This window comes from Cebus imitator, unplaced genomic scaffold, assembly GCF_001604975.1.
Source record: "Cebus imitator isolate Cc_AM_T3 unplaced genomic scaffold, Cebus_imitator-1.0 Scaffold2, whole genome shotgun sequence".
Classification (NCBI taxonomy): domain Eukaryota; kingdom Metazoa; phylum Chordata; class Mammalia; order Primates; family Cebidae; genus Cebus; species Cebus imitator.
In genome coordinates, this window is record NW_016107317.1 from 7,273,525 (window position 1) to 7,283,898 (window position 10,374).

The following is a 10,374-nucleotide window of genomic DNA, read 5'->3' on the forward strand; positions in this document are numbered from 1 at the left end:
GGGCTACAAAGTGAGACCCTGTCTTTAAAAACACACACACACACACACACACACACACACACACACACACACACACACATTAAATTTGGGTCACTTTTTAATATTTCAATTGAAAAATACATGAGAATTGAAATACAAAAGGTCCTTATTGATATCAGTATCTTGTTTGGTTTGAATCTCTATTTCCCTCTTCTCCTATAATAATGAGGTTTTTTTTTTTTTTTTTTTGCATTTTCCTGTTTACTTCTACATGCAGTCATCCCTCCGTATCCACAGGTTCTATGGCCACAATTCCAGCCACCCACAGATTGGTAATATATCTGGGGAGAAGAGCCACAATAAAGATAATACAAATTAAAAAGTACAGTGTAACAACTATTTACATAGTATTTACTTATATGGGAGGCTTTGTATAGGCTATATACAACACTGTGTTACTTTATATAAAGGCCTTGTAGAGCATCCTTGGATTTCACTATTCAAGGCAGTTGGAGGTATCCTTACTTACTTTCCAATTATATAATTATATATAGCTTTCCTCTTTTTTGTACCTACTTTTTTTGTTGTTGAGACAGAGTCTTGCTCTGTTGCCCAGACTACAGTGCCCTGGCATGATCTAGGTTCAGTGCAACTTCCACGCCCTAGGTTCAAGTGATCCCCCTCCCTCAGACTCCTGAGTAGCCGGATTACAGGTGCATGCCACCACCCAGCTAATTTTTGTGTTTTTAGTAGAGATGGGGTTTCAGCATGTTGGCCAGGCTGGTATTGAACTCCTGACCTCAAGTGATATACCTGCCTCAGCCTCCCAAAGTGCAGGGATTACAGGTGTGAGCCACCGTGCCCAGCCCATCTTGAGTTATTTTTTTATATGATGAGAGTTCAGTAAGGATCCAGTTTCATTCTTTGGCATATGGTGAGCCAGTTTCTGCAGTGCCATTTATTGAATTGAGGGTGGAGGGGGAGAGAGTGTGTGTGTGGGGGTGTGTGTGTGTGGGTGTGGTGGTGGTTATGGTAAATGGCATTGCATTCTTGATTTGGTTGTCAGCTGGAGTGTAGCTGGTGTATAGAAATGCTACTGATTTTTGTATGTTGATTTTTGTATCCTGAGACTTTGCCAAAGTTGTTAATCAGGCTTATGAGATTTTGGTGAAATATTCAGGGTTTTCTAGGTGTAGAATCATAGTGTCAGTGAAGAGAAATAATTTGATTTCCTCTTTTCCTATTTGGATGCCTTTTATTGATTTTACCTGATTGATTGCTCTAGCTAGGACTTGTAGTACTAGGTGGAATAGGAATGGTCAGAGGGGACATCCTTGGGTTTTTTTTTTTTTTAAACATTTATCTTTAATATATTTTTAGAGAGAGACACGATCTTGCTATGTTGCCCAGGCTGGTTTTGAACTCTTTGCCTCAAGCATTCCTCCTGTCCCAGCCTCCCAGAATGCTGAGATTACAGGTGGGAGTCATCATGCCCTGCTGACATCCTTTGTCTTCCTTTCCCTTTCCAAGACAGGGTCTTACTCTATCACCTAGGCTGGAGTGCAGTGACACAAACATGGCTCACTGTAGCCTTGATCTCCTGCATTCAAGAGATCCCCTCTCCTCAGCCTTCTCAGTACAGCTGGGACCATGCTGAGTAACTGAGTAGCCAGGAGCTACCACACCTGGCTAATTTTTTTACTTTTATTTTTTTGTAGAGGCAGGGTCTTGCCATGTTGCCCAGGCTAACCTTGTCTTGTTTATGGACTAAATGTAAATGGAGGCATGCTTGACATAATATAAGTTTTTAAATGTATTATATAAATTAATTTGTGTTTTTCGTTACCACATAACCAGTGTTTGTGCTCTAACTTGAATTTTTCAGGTCATGAAACTAGGGACTGTAAAGGTTGTATTACCTTTCCTAGTGTGATCTAGCATAGTTGTGTATTGTTGTTACATATGGTTTATGGACCTTTACCCCAAACCCATTCATTGACTCCAGGATGAGAACTCTTGTGGTACGTACATTGATATGTGTGTTACTTACAGGGAGGATAGATCCTGCTTCAGCCTGGGCATGGGAGCCTGGTTTGGAGCTTACCCTTTGTCCCTCCTTGTGTTGCCAATTTTTTGGCAGCAAATATACCAATTAAATGGACACTATTAAGTAACTTTATTTAAAAAAAAGCAAGATAGAAAATGGAGCAATAGTTAGGTATCGGTACATCTACTCAAGTTTTAAAATATTTAGGGTAGAATTGTGTATTTTGGAAATTAGATAAGGATATAAAGGAGAGAGTAAAGAACAAAATTTGGAGTCAAAGCAAGAAAGTAGAAAATTAGATGCAAAGAAAAGGAAACTTTTTCTGAGATTGGAAGACATGGAGACATGAATTTGAGGAAAGATGTCCTTATTTTCTTTTAAAGAACATAGGAAATACAGTTATCTAAATAAGGATGAAAGAGTTGGGGAGGAAAATATTACAGGGTTTGCAGACTAGAAAGAGTTAATATGGCTGCTCTGGGGATTTTATGGGGATTCAGCATGATTAGGGCCTTGCTCAGCAAGGCTGGTTGAAGTCTTCTTTTGAAATTTGGGAACACAGTTTTATGGTAAGTCTGTAATTAGATTTTTTTTTAAGAGGCCAGTAAGATGTCACCATGTCCAGAGTGTGGCATTAGAGCTAGTTTGTGCATTCACTTAAATACTGAGCACTTACTGTGAGCCAGGTACTAATGATATAGCAGTGAACAAAACAGATTAAAACCTACCAACCAAACAAAAAATAACATACCCATACTCTAATGGAGGAGACACGACTAAACAAGATAAATTAGTAAAATTGTAAAAACTTGCAACGAGGGCATAAACCATTCCATTATTAGTGGAGGATAAGCATTTTATCCAGAGGGACGATCAAATGAACATCCTTAGTGGGAGTATGCCAGGTATATTAGAAAAACAGTGAATAGGCAGAGTAGACAGTGTAGCTGGAGGGAACAAGGGAAGAAGAGAGAGTGGGAGTTAAGTTTGAGAGGTAATTGGGAGAAGCTTGGTTGGACTAAGACCTTGGCTTTTATTCTGTGTGAGACGGGAAGCCACTGAAGGGGGTTGAGTAGACATGGCCTGATTTAGTGATTTTTTTTTTTTTTCTTCTTCTTTTTCTTGAGACAGAGTCTCACTCTATCACCCAGGGTGTAATGTGGTATGATCGTGGCTCACTATTGCCTCAAACTCCTGGGCTCGAGCAGTCCTCTCGCCTCAGTCTCCCAAGCAATTTGGTCTATAGGAGTACACCACCAGGCCCGGCTAATTTTTTGTTTCTTAATTTTTATTCTTATTTGTTTTATTTTTTTGTAGAAACAAAGTCTTGCTGTGTTGCCCAGGGTGGTCTTAAACTCCTGGGATCAAACGATCCTCCTGCCTTGGCCTCCCAGAGTGCTGGAGTGAGCCACCATGCCTGGCCTAGTTTTTTAAATAATATTTTCATTTTTATGTTTTTGAGATAGCACCATACCGGCTCACTGCAACCTCTGCCTCCGAGGTTCAAATGATTTTTGTATAGCCTCCCAAGTAGCTCGGAGTACTACTAAATTAATGCCACCGTGCACAGCTAATTTTTGTATTTTTAGTAGAGATGGGGCTTCGCCATGTTGGCCAGGCTGGTATTGAACTCCGGACCTCAAGTGATCTGCTCGCCTTGGCCTCCCGAAGTGCTGGGATTACATGCATGAGCCACTGTGCCCAGCCCTTTTCTTTCTCTCTTTTGTTTTTTTCCCCTGAGATGGAGTCTTCTGTCATCCAGGCTGGAGCGCAGTGGTATGCTCTCAGCTTACTGCGACCCTCTGCTCCTTGGGTTCAAGCAATTCTCCTGCCTCAGTCTCCAGGCGCCTGCCACCGTACCTGGCTAATTTGTGTTTTTTTTTAAGTAGAGGTGAAGTTTTACCATGTTGGCCAGGCTGGTCTCAAATTCCTGACCTCATGATCCGCATACCTCGGCCTCCCAAACATTATCGGCATGAGCCACTGCGCCCAGCCTATTTCTCTCTTAGTAAAGAAACTTGCTGTCAATAATTTTTACTGAGGTATAATTTCTGTGTAATAAACTGACCTATTGAAAGTTACACATTTCTATGAGTTTTGAAAGTTGTCTGAGGCAAGCACCATGACAGTTCAAATAGAACAATCCCAGCACTGTGGTTTCCTGGTGTAGCTTTGTAGTACATTCCTACCTCCACCTCCTGCCCTAGAAAACCACTGTCGTTTTTTTTCCCTCATGTAGGCTTTAATACGTTCGCTTTGGTTTCTGTGTTGAGAACAAATTGTAGAAAGTCAAGGGTTGAGAGTAAAGTGGAGTTTGTCTTTTCAGTATTTCAAGTGAGAATGATAGTGGCTTAGACTGGAATGTTTGCAGTGGAGTTCAGGGTTGGATCCTGGTTATCTTTTGCAGTTACTATGGACCAGACTTATGGATAGATACTGGGCTTTAGAATGAGAGGCAACAGCAATTTCAAGGCTTTTTGGCCTGGGCAGCTGGCCAAATGAATGGAGTTTCCATGGAGGCTCTCAGACAAGCAGACTGGGGAGGGGGAATATCAAGAGCTCTAATTTGGACACATTTAGAGGCCTAATAGGGCATTTATTGGTTCTGCCACTTAGGCTGATGGATATGTTTAGAGCTCAGAGGAGAGAGATGTGGCTACAGGCAGAAAATATGGGAGTATTTAGTATATTTGTGGTATTTATAGGTATCAGACTGGATGAGATTACCTAAGAAATAAATGGAAATAATGAGAAAAGTGTAAGGGTTGAAGTGGTTGGGCCTCACCAAATAATTAATGATTTAAAGGGCCATAGATTTGATAAAATGGTGGTCTAGTAGTGAGCTAGTATCTCTACAGATAAGAGAATAGTGGTTATGATAAGCTTGTGATCTAAAAGGGAGGCACTAACTTGCATATGCTTTCATTAGAGCAGCTCCTTTTGATGCAGTCCTTAGCTTCACCATGGGAAGAATCGAGATGGTTCAAAAAAAAAAAAAAAAAAGGCAAACGAAGGAACTAAAAATAGTAGCAATAATATTAGAAGTCTAGAAAAAAAAATAAAAAATTTGCTCAGGATCAAAATAGTCCATGAAAATGAAAAGGTTTTTAGCTATAAAAAACATCTGAGAGGACATAAGAACATTGACACTTACATATATTGTAAGTTTAAAAACCTAGGAGTGAGTGATGTATACCCTTAAGTCACAGTGAGGAGGCTGAGGTATCTTAACTGAGGAAAAGTCACAAAGGTGGAATGTAATCTGAAGAATGATTTTTTTTTTTCCTGGGGAAGGAAAGTGGAAGGAAGAGACATCCATAATGAGATAAGGTCTTTGTTGGACACAATAGAAAGGAAAGGAGTTAGGTGAGCAAATTCTCCAAAGTTCTGGAACTGGGAAGGTTTTGACAGCGGCGCAGTACATGTTAAACAGAAGCAATTCTGTTAGTAGTAAAAAAAAACCATCCAGTACTAACTACAAATTTAAGTTACTTTGTTATCAAATTAACCTTTGTAGAAAATAATAATACAAATAATGAAACAGTTGATTAGAAAAAGGATATGAGGTACTGTTTGGTTTGCCTAATTTGCCTTATTTCGTTAATTGAAATATTTTCTTTCGAGCCTTCTCCAGAAGAGGTCAGCAAAATCCTAGTTACCAGTCAGTTGGCCTGCTGTGCTTGGTTGGCTTGCATTGTTTTTATGTATTGTTTAATTATGGAGGTATTTTGTTTTAGCATCTCCAGGCCTGTGTTTGGACTTTTTATTTAATTTTGTTGCCAAGTCTAGAATCAGAGTATTTATTTGACTACAGGCTTTTTTTTTTTAACCTATACTTTAAAAAATAAAAAACAGAAACAGGGATTCACCATGTTGTCCAGGCTGGCCTGGAACTCCTGGGCTCAAGCAGTTCTCCTGCCTCAGCCTCCCGAAGTGCTGGGATTATAGGCATGAGACGCTGCACCTGGCCTCACTACAGGTTTTTATATAGTGGAGACAGTGTTTTATTTTTGCTTAAAGCCCTGCTTTTACTCAGTCCTAATAGGTTTTCAGGATGACATTGTAACATTATTTTGTTTGGGTGGTTGGAACTTGATTTCAAAAATTGAGATTAAGATTATTAAAACACGAAAGTGCTAATTTCCTTTATATGGAAATTTTAAGAGTTAAACATTATTATTTCCTGATTTTATTTTAAGCATTACCTTAATTTTCACAGTCTGGTAATGAAATGGAGAGTATATTGCTTTTCTTTTTCTTTCTTTCTTTCTCCCTTTCTCTCTCTCTTTCTCTCTCTCTCTCTCTCTCTCTCTTTCTTTCTCTCTATCTCTTTTTTTTTGGACATAGTCTCACTTTATTGCCAGGCTGGAGTGCAGTGGCGCAATCTTGGCTTACTGCAATCTCCACCTCCTGGGTTCAGACGATTCTCCTGACTCAGCCTCTTGGGTAGCTGGGACTAAAGGTGCACGCCACCACGCCCAGCTAATTTTTTGTATATTTAGTAGAGATGAGGTTTCACCATGTTATCCAGGATGGTCTCGATCTGTTGACCTTGTGATCCACCCACCTCGGCCTCCCAAAGTGCTGGGATTACAGGCCAGAGCCATGGCACCTGGCCTGCTTTTCGTATACTTCTTTAGGCCTTTCTGTTCAGATTGATGTACCATGTAACTTGCATAGATTCCTTAAGCTTAAACCTAAAAACTGAATGGGCTACCTTTCATTTAAAATCAACTGAAAACAGTAAAAAACTCCGGGACATAATAAGTGCCTTAAGTTGTAAATGAGACTTTTCCTTCTTGGTAGTATTTTTTCTTTACTGTTTATTCATTTAATTTCAAATACTTTCTTCTTCCTCTTCCGGGGACATTGTCTGCAGGCACTCAGAATGGTCCAGCGTTTGACGTACCGTTGTAGGCTTTCCTATGATACAGCCTCTAACAAAACTAGAATTGTTTACCTTTATACCAAGAAGGTTGGGAAAGCACCAAAATCTGCATGTGTCATGTGCCCATGCAGACATTGAGGGGTTCGCGGTGTAAGACCTAAAGTTCTTATGAGATTGTCCAAAACAGAAACATGGCCTTTGGTGGTTTCATGTGTTATAAATGTGTTCATGTCAGGATCAAGCATGCTCTCCTTATTGAGGAGCAGAAAATGGTTGTGAAAGTGTTGAAGACACAAGCACAGAGTCAGAAAGCTAAATTAAAAAAATGAAACTTTTTTGAGTAATAAAATTGTAAAGACTTAAAAAATTTTTCATCTGCTATGAATGCTTTTGATTGGCTAAGGTAAGCCACGTATTTAGATAGTAAAACAAATGGCATTTTTATTCCCTTAATTAATAATGGTAACATGGCTTTAGTTTGATTATTTAAAACTTCTTTAATTCCTTTTTCTTTTTTTTCCTTTTGTGAAAATACATGATTAAAAGTGAAGCTGAGGCTGGATGTTGTGGCTCATGCCTGTAATTTGAGCACTTTGGGAGACCAAGGTGGGGCAGATTGCTTGAGCTTAGAAGTTTGATACCAGCCTGGGCAACATGGTGAAACCCCCTCTGTACAAAAAATAAACATAGCTAGGCGTAGTGGCTGCGCTTGTGGTTCTAGCTACTCAGGAGCCCGAGGCAGGAAGAACACTTGAGCCTAGGAGGCAGAGGTTGCAGTGAGCTGAGATTATGTCACTGCATTCCCTGGGTGACAGTGAGACCTCGGCTTGAAAAAACAAATTAAATTGAGAAAAGTTTGTTGAAAAAGTGATGTGATTAAAAACTAAAAGAATAAAGAAAAGTAGAAGAAGTTGTGTGCCATGATTTCATTGCCAACGCAAACCTGTTTTTTGTTTTTCCTTTTATTTTTTTGAGGTTTGCATAGAGTAGTACGTATTTTAATTGTTCAGATTAGTGGATTTTTTTACTTGAATATACACCCTGTTGCGTATAAATTTTTCTTTTGTTTTTTTGATTGTCATAATCATATGGTATGACTTTGTACCTTTGATATTAGTACCATTGCTGCTGCTTTTTTTTTTTTTTTTTTTTGAGACAGAGTCTAACTCACTTTTGTTGCCCAGGCTTGAGTGCAGTGTCAAGATCTCGGCTTGTTGCGACCTCCGCCTCCCAGGTTCAAGCAATTCTCCTGTCTCATCCTCCCGAGTAGCTGGGATTACTGGCATGCACCAACCATGCCCGGCTAATTTTTGTATTTTTAGTAGAGACGGGATTTCCCTATGTTGGCCAGGCTGGTCACAAACTTCTAACCTCAGCTGTTCTACCCACCTTAGCCTCCCAAAATATAGGCATGAGCCACCATGCCTGGCCTATTACTTGTTTTTATTAGTGTTTGTGTAACCCCAATGTTAAATGACCGCATAGTATTCCATTATAATTATTTGCTTGCATTCTGCATTTATTGGAAATGTTTGTGTTAGTACCTGGGGGTAGAAACTGAGTTGTCTGTCATATTCTACATTCCACACTCTGTGAGGAAAGGTAGGCACATAAAGGGATTGGCAATATGGTGTAATACATGCTAATGCAGAATAAGCACCCAGATTTTGGAGACATAGACTAAGAGACCCTTCACTCATTATTAGAGTTGTAGGGGGGCATCATTGTGGAAAAGGTGATAATGCATGTGTCCTAAAAAAGAGATGTATCATTGTGTATGCGCATGGCAGACACTGCATATGCCAGGCAGGAAAGTGATGAGGTGGTGGGAGTAAAAATTTGATGTAAATTTTATTTGACTTAACTGAGACCTGTAGTTGTTTAAGTTAATTGCCTGAGTTAAAATGAGTAATCAAAAAATGAAGTGTATATAACTTAAACATTTATTCTGAATATGTAAATGAATGTTCAGTAATTTGTTATAGAGAGCCAAAGTCACACTTGGGAGTATAGATAAATTAACTGGGGTTTCTGGTCACAATTCTTGAATAAACCAAACTTAAATGTAGACATACTCTAATGATTTGCAGTTGTTATTTATTTAAAGCGGAGCCAGAACTTGTAGACAGTTGAAAAGCCATTAGCGATATCCTAATGAGACATGTTACAGTTTTTGTTCTTGATTTTTACTGTAATTCTGCAGTATATCGCTTTTTAAATAAGTGACCTTTTTCTTTTCCTTCCTTTCTTTCTTTCCTTTTTTATGTTTTCATGGTGTGGGGCCTCACTCTCCCTCAGCCTGGAGTGCAGTGACATGGTCTCGGCTCCTGGGCGCCGGGAATCCTATCAACCTCAGCCTCCCAAGTAGCTGGTGTTACAGGCGCACACTACCACAGCTGGCTAAGTTTTTGTATTGAAACAGGGTTTCCCTGTGTTGCCCAGGCTGGTGTAGAACTCCTGCGCTTACGTGATCCTCCCACCTTGGCCTCCCATACTTTGGGATTGCAGGCGTGAGCCACCGAGGAAGTGACCTTTAGTAAGCCTTCCAAAAGCTGTGAACTAGAGTTTTCATATAAATAAGTCTTTAGTTTTAGTAGAGTGGGATTTGTTTTATTTTACTTTTTGTGTGTCCAGTACTCTAATAGTATCTGAATATCATAATTGTTCTTCTGTAAAATATTAATGCTGCTGGTGCACAGAAAGCGTGGAGAGTTAGTTGTTCCATTAAGTTACAGATCAGGACAATATTTCTTTTATATGTTCCAAGTAGTTTGGGAAACTGTTCTCAATATGAGGCTAAGGGAGTTCAAGGCAGAAAAGCATGAAATAGCGGAGGCCTAGAGAGGCCAGATCCTGAAGAGTTTTCTGTACCATACTTAGAGTGACCGTTTCATAAGTCCTCAGGAGAACTGTTGAAGAGTTTAAAGTGATACTACTGAATTTGTACATTGGGAAAAGCCTTCTGGGTATTGAGTGGAAAGTAGCTCTGATGACTGGAGGAGGTCCAGAAGAATGGAGACCTGAACTTGGATTATGGCAACTTGGCAACTTGGATGGAGATAATAGGTATTAACAAGTACAGTTCTTAGATCTCAGTGTTGGGATATGTGCTTTCCCCTTTTTAGGCCTGAAGTGCTTAACGGTGTTCCCTGTAATACAAACATCCTTCAGCACAGAGCTTTTACTGAATCTAGGTTTATTTTTTTAGAATAGATTTCCAAACAGTTAATTAATTCACTTTACACTAAACACTGCTATAGGTGGTATGACTGAAAAGTTAGTAGAATAAGAAGATAACTATGTCATGGACTTTTCAGCCTTGTGGGAAAGACAGAGAGGTTTGAGTGCCACAAAGCAGGATGTAGTGGTGGTACTATCTTTTCCAGGGTATGAACACTTAAGTTCTTGATTAAAAGTTGTTTTTTAATTTTATATATATATATATATATATATATATATA

At 39.4% G+C, this 10,374-nt stretch overlaps 1 protein-coding gene across 2 annotated transcripts in view; it reads left to right on the forward strand.

Annotated features, from left to right (window-relative positions):
• Positions 1-10,374, forward strand: part of AEBP2 (AE binding protein 2) — a 76,188-nt gene that overhangs the window by 56,728 nt on the left and 9,086 nt on the right. The window lies entirely within an intron of this gene.